Source organism: Panulirus ornatus, chromosome 63 (genome assembly GCF_036320965.1).
Source record: "Panulirus ornatus isolate Po-2019 chromosome 63, ASM3632096v1, whole genome shotgun sequence".
In the NCBI taxonomy this organism is placed as follows: Eukaryota; Metazoa; Arthropoda; class Malacostraca; order Decapoda; family Palinuridae; genus Panulirus; species Panulirus ornatus.
Genome location: NC_092286.1, coordinates 27,311,674 through 27,317,802, shown reverse-complemented (window position 1 = coordinate 27,317,802; position 6,129 = coordinate 27,311,674).

Here is a 6,129-nt window from a genome sequence, read left to right as displayed (position 1 = left end):
TGTCCCAGCAGCTGGATAAATGTGTCCAGTGTAACCCCACTATTTAATGCATCCACATGAAAAGTACGTATTTCAGTGCGTCTGGAAGGAATGTTAAGAGATGGTTATGCCACTATGGGACATAACGCTCATGTTAACACTAGTCAGAAACAATTGGTTAGAGCCAAGTCTCAGGCTTTCCCTCACTCTTTTACCTTAATATTTCTAAAGTTAACCTACTAAATATTATCATTACCCGTAATATGGTAACATGTTGAATTAGATCATTCTGGGATGATGTAGAAAACCTTAGTGCTCCTCCTATCCCTCCCAGTAACCCTCAGTCCAACTATCTCACTCCAACAGAATCTAAAGCCCTCATCGCCATGTTTCAGTACAGAACCTTTTTCATTAAGATTTCATTCAATACATCATGACAATGTGTGGTACCATATAAAAGTGGTAAGCTGTTTCAGGTGCAGTATACATCCTTAAGAATTATATTGGTTAAAAACTGATCTGGAAAGTAACCCTTTATAACATGGGTTCAACTTGCAACAGATTCAAGTCATGAAAGGTGTCCTGTTGTGAGTTGAAACCTCTTGGTGCAAACAGAATTTATGGACTAGAGCATATGAACTCCATGAATGACTGAAAGAACTTGAACTCTACAGCCTGGAATGAAGAAGAGAGATATATGCAATACTTTATTTTTGATTGCATGTGGAAGGCCAAACAAGCAACATTTAAAAACCTGAAAGTAACTCTGCTAAGAATATCCAGAATCACCATATCAGATTTTGAAATACCTAGGATCGTACTAAAAAGATGCTACATGAAAATATATGAATGCCCAGCAAGGAAACTGATGTATTTATTTATTGGGATACCAAGGAAAAGAAGAAACATGGAGTGACTACAGAAACATTTTAATGTTGAAAACAGTAGCAGATGAACCCTAAGTAGAAAATAAGCCAAAAGACTAGCCACAAGGAAGGCAAGCAAAACAAGTGGTTAAATGTTTTAAATGCCCTTGGGGTAACCCCCACTGCATCGCAGCACATTACTGTTTGAGATACGGGACTACCAAAGTACCAGAACAGTCCTGCCATCTTCTTACAAGCACCATACACCTGCTCAAACTTTCCTTACTTTTTCACATAAGTACTCTTGCTAACTCCTGTCCATTCAAACATCTTTAAGCATAATCATGAAAAAGTCCAACAAATCCATGGCCCCTAGTTCCTGGTATCATGGGGTGCTAATAAACTCCGAGTTTTCACCTGACTTTATTGTCAATGAGAAGGAGGGCTCTGACAATAATAGTACTGGCCCTTCCTACGACCTTTCCCATTTTGTTAAACATTCCTCTTTTTCTATTCATTATACCAACATTCATACTATCTAGTAACTTCTACATTGACCATCATCAATCCAATACCTCTCCGAATATCTTACATCTCTCTGAGACACAGTTGTCTAAAGATGTTCTCACTAGTCCCTTTTTATATCCAGCTGTAACCTCCACTCATGATTCCAGTTCAAAGGTAGTGTCTGTGCTTATTCCAACATCAAAACACCTGTTGCATACTTCAAGGACCTTGAGTCCCCAAACTTTGATGTTGTGTGTCTCAACTAACACACTTTTCTTCTGTTTCGCCTATTGTTCTCCTAATTCTATAAATATTATTTCTTTCTTCGACTATCTACACTGCCATAGACTACAGCATCCTCTCACCCACAAGCTGAAATTCTCCACCTCTAGGATTTCAACATTCACCATAGGGAATGGTTGAATTCCTCCCAAGCAGATGCTGGAAGAATTGAAGCCCTCATGTTCTCCATTCTCTATGATTCAGAGCAAATTATTTCCCACCTTAACCATAGTCTTGACCACTGTGACCATTCTCCTAACATTATGGATCCATTCTTCACCTCTAGTCCATCCTACTGTAAGTATCCAATCTCACCCCCAATCAGTTCGTCTGATCACACTTATATCTACTTTAATGGCACCTTCCCTCCAACAGCCCCTTCTACGAGTAAATACTGGCACCTCAACAAAGCTGACTGGGATAACTTATGTAATTTCTTTTCTAACTTTCCTTGAATAAATTACTCTCTCTTATGTGGTGATGCTTCTGTCTCTGCCAAACACATAGCAGATATTATTCTTGCAGGAATGGAAGCACTTATACCCTCTTCCTCCAAGACGACCTCTTCACCCAGAACATGGTTCAACTGTTCCTGTACTGAGGCCATTCAGGTAAGGGATCAGGTATATTGAACTTGGAAAAACTCTCCTAACACTGACTCCCATTCAGCTTTTATCACAGCCTGTAATCATTACCAGCATGTTATGTGAGGCAAAGTATTCCTTTGTTCAAAGGATGTGTGATAATCTCTACTCATCTACTGGCAGATCTTTGTGGTTTTCAGCTAAGGGCATCTCTAACAACTTCTGTCGCTCTACCTTTTCTTCACTTTTCCATTCTGATGGTACTTTATCTGTCTTTCCCACAGACAAAGCAACCCTCTTTGGTTCCCATTTCTTTAACTCCACCTTGGATGACTCTTAACATTCCTTCACCCTCTGATGCTCCTCTTATTAATCCTATACCCCTCTCCGTAATCTCTTTTCAGACTGTCCGAAAAGGGCTTATCTCTCTGGACACAAGCAAGGCTTATGGTCCTGATAGCATCCACCAATGTATACTGTGCTTGCTTGTCTTTTTTGTTGCCTGTTTAAAAAGCAAAACTTTTCCTTTTCCTTGGAAGCATGCATTAATATATCCCATCTCTAAGAAGGGTGACCGTTCTGACCCCTCTAACTATTGTCCTATTGCTTTGACATCTACCATTTCCAAAATCTTTGAATCCCTCCTCAACTCCTATATCCTCAGACACCTTGGAATTCACAGTCTTCTCTCTGATCATGATTATGGCTTCCATAAGGCAAAATCCACTGGTGATATTTTTTCTTATCTTACTAATGTCTGGTCATCATCCCTGAAAGATTTTGGGAAGTCAGAGTAGTTGCCTTTGACATATCCAAAGCTTTTGACAGGGTGTGGCATCATGGTCTCATCTCTAAGTTTCCCTCAATTTACTCCTTCATATCTAGCTTCCTCTCTGGCCAATCTATATCTGTGCTTGCTGAGGGATCAGCCTCCCACCTTTCTCCAACAACAGCAGTGTTCCTAAGGGTTCTGTCCTGTACCCTACAATCTCTCTCCTTTTTTCAATGATTTCTTGTCCTCCACACATAATCCAATGCACTCATATGCTGATGACTCAACACTGCATTCATCAACATCCTTCAACTCTGCTTCTTCTCTCACTCAATCTGCATCTTATCTTGACAAAACTTCCTTAATAAAATGAGACTTAGATAGGATATCTCAGTGGGGTTGACAATGTCTAGTTATGTTTAATGCCTCCAAGACCTAGTTCCTACCCAAATCTCTATCGAAAACTTCTCACAGCTCTTGTCTCTCCTTTAATGGTTCTGTAATTCCACCTCTTGACTCAGTGAACATGTTTGGTATTACTGTGACATCCACTCTTTCTCGGAAATCACACATTACAGGAATACCTAAGTCTGCCTCTAACAAACTAGGTGTCCTGTTTAAACATCAAAACTTCTGAATACTTGCTCTGTTTAAACATAGGACTGATTTGTCCTTGTATGGAGTACAGCTCTCACTCCTGGGGTGGTTCTTGCTCTGCATCCTTACTTGACAGAGACAAAAGTGGTCTGACCTATAGACTGTCCCAGGCTAACTTCCAAACTTGAGCCTTTCGCCCTAAGGTGTTACTTTGGTTTTTGCTTGCAAGAGCTGGCTGCTTATGTGCCAGCAACAGCAGCTAGACCATGCAATACTCAGTAAGCTGCTGCATCACATGATTATTGTGCAGCTGTTGGCAACTCAGGGGTGGGCCGTTTTGATAACTGTCTCTTTCCCTACACCTTGAAGCTTTGGAACACTCTACCTTCTCATGTCTTTCCCAGTAACTATGACCTGGCACATTCTAAAAGACAGGTTTTTCACTTCCTCCAAAATTTATAAATACTTTCCTTTATTTTTCTTTTTCCCCTTTCATAATTTTCTATATATCTCAATTTAGGCTTGGTCTTCATGTGGACTTTTATCTGTTACTGGAGCCTCTGAATAAAACAAAAAATCCAACCCACCCACAATGACTTGGGGGTTATGCTTGTCTAACAATTACTCCCAGTGTTCCTAACCCTGTAATAAGTAATTTTTATTAAAAAGAAAATCCTTTCCTACGGGATCAAGTTCTGAGAGAACCTTCCCTGAGAAAAAGTCAGTCAAGGTTAATCAGATAGAAGGAACAAAGTGTAGGCTTGACAAAATGATGTCTGACCACGAATGACACAACCTCATGGTTTGAGTCCCCTAGAGCAGGGCTATTCAACTGGCACCCCACAGGCCAAATCCAGCCCTTTAGTGTCTTTCATTGGCCCTTTGACAGACCCAGAAGAATTAAAATAATGAATTTTATTCATTCATTGAAGTACTTACAAAATTTTACATGAATAGATTTTTATCGAAACCAACTATAAATATTAATCAGCTTAATGAAACATGGGATCAATTGTAATTTTTAGTTTCTTTCTATGCATAAGTATTTTGAGGGGGGGAAATATGGAGGTAAAATAATGTATGGCCCTTCCATCAATTTGAATTTCATAATCTGGCCCTACTCCTAAAGTGACTGAATAGCCCTGCTCAAGGGCAATACCCTTCTAGTCCCTACCTTTGAGGATTCTTCCTGTAAGAGGTCCGTATACTGAAAGCCTTCAAGGGAATGGAGAAGCAACACAGAACTGGGGAACAAAGAAGAGAGGGGGAAGTATCAGCATCCAAGTAGGAAAGGTAAAACTCCTTAAGACGTCAATAAATCTACAAGTCACATAAACTCAACTCAACAACAAGGTACACCGCAAGCTCACCATATAAGAAAAGGATACTTATCTATGTTAGTGGAAAAGATGCCAGATTAAAAGTAAAAGACACACACCAAAGATCCAGTGCTTTGTTAGTCAGGTTGGTACAAATGGCAAGAGGACAACAACATCACTGCTAAGTGGAGGTTACCAACTGGTCAGTGTGGAGACCTAGGATGAGCGAGTGGGCCGTTAGCACTAAACAGGTGGTTAGCAGGAGGGACGGGAGGCATTTACTTTGCCAGAGGGCAGGGGTTACGAGGTTTCTAACCCCCCAAGGATCCTACATTCTATTATGGCTTGTGGGGCTATCCAACCTTGGAAATAAAAAGATCTTGTCACTCAATTGAGTGGCTTCTTGAATTGCTATGTTTATTTCTACCCATTTCCAAATGTTGTAATCACTTATTTGTAAAGTATTGCATTAATAGGGTCCCATCTCCTGAACTTTTTCTACATCAAGTATCCTTTCAAACTTTTGTTAACTGCTGGCATTCACTGCCTCCTAGGTTAGTTCATTATAATGTGGTATGCTTATTTCATCAACTATGCTTCCACATAACAGGTGAAATACATCTAAACTGTGCTATTTCTTTGCTCAAAAGAATGTACCAGTGGAAATTCAACAAAGGAGAATGGATGAATATAAGATGTGTGAGTGGAATGTTAAGATGATATAGGAAAGCAAAGAAAGAGTAGATTAAAATTTTGGAAGTTAAGTGAAAAGTTTAGGGAAAATAAGAAATTGTACGAGGATAGGAAAAGGGAAAGATGTTGATGTAAGGATGGAAATGTCAATGTGAGAAGTAAAGAAGGGGAGTTGCTAAATCAAAAGGGGGAAGTGAAAGGAAGATGGAAAGAGTATTTAGAAGAATAGACGAATATGGGAGAAGGGAAGGCAGCAGCTGTTCCATGCATGGGTATGGAGAATGGAGGGGAAAGGACAAAAATGCAGGGCCTACAGCAAGAAGGGAGGGAAAAAAGGGCAAACTATGAGGATGAAGGTTGGGAAAGGCATCTGGAGTGGATGGGATTATGGCTGAAATGTTGAAGTATGGAGGAGAATGTGTGATAGAGGGGATACATTTAACATGCAATTTAGCATGGAAAAAGAGAATTGTGCCTGAGAATTGGGTGAAAGCTATTATTGTTCCTTTATTCAAAGGAAAAGGTGCTAA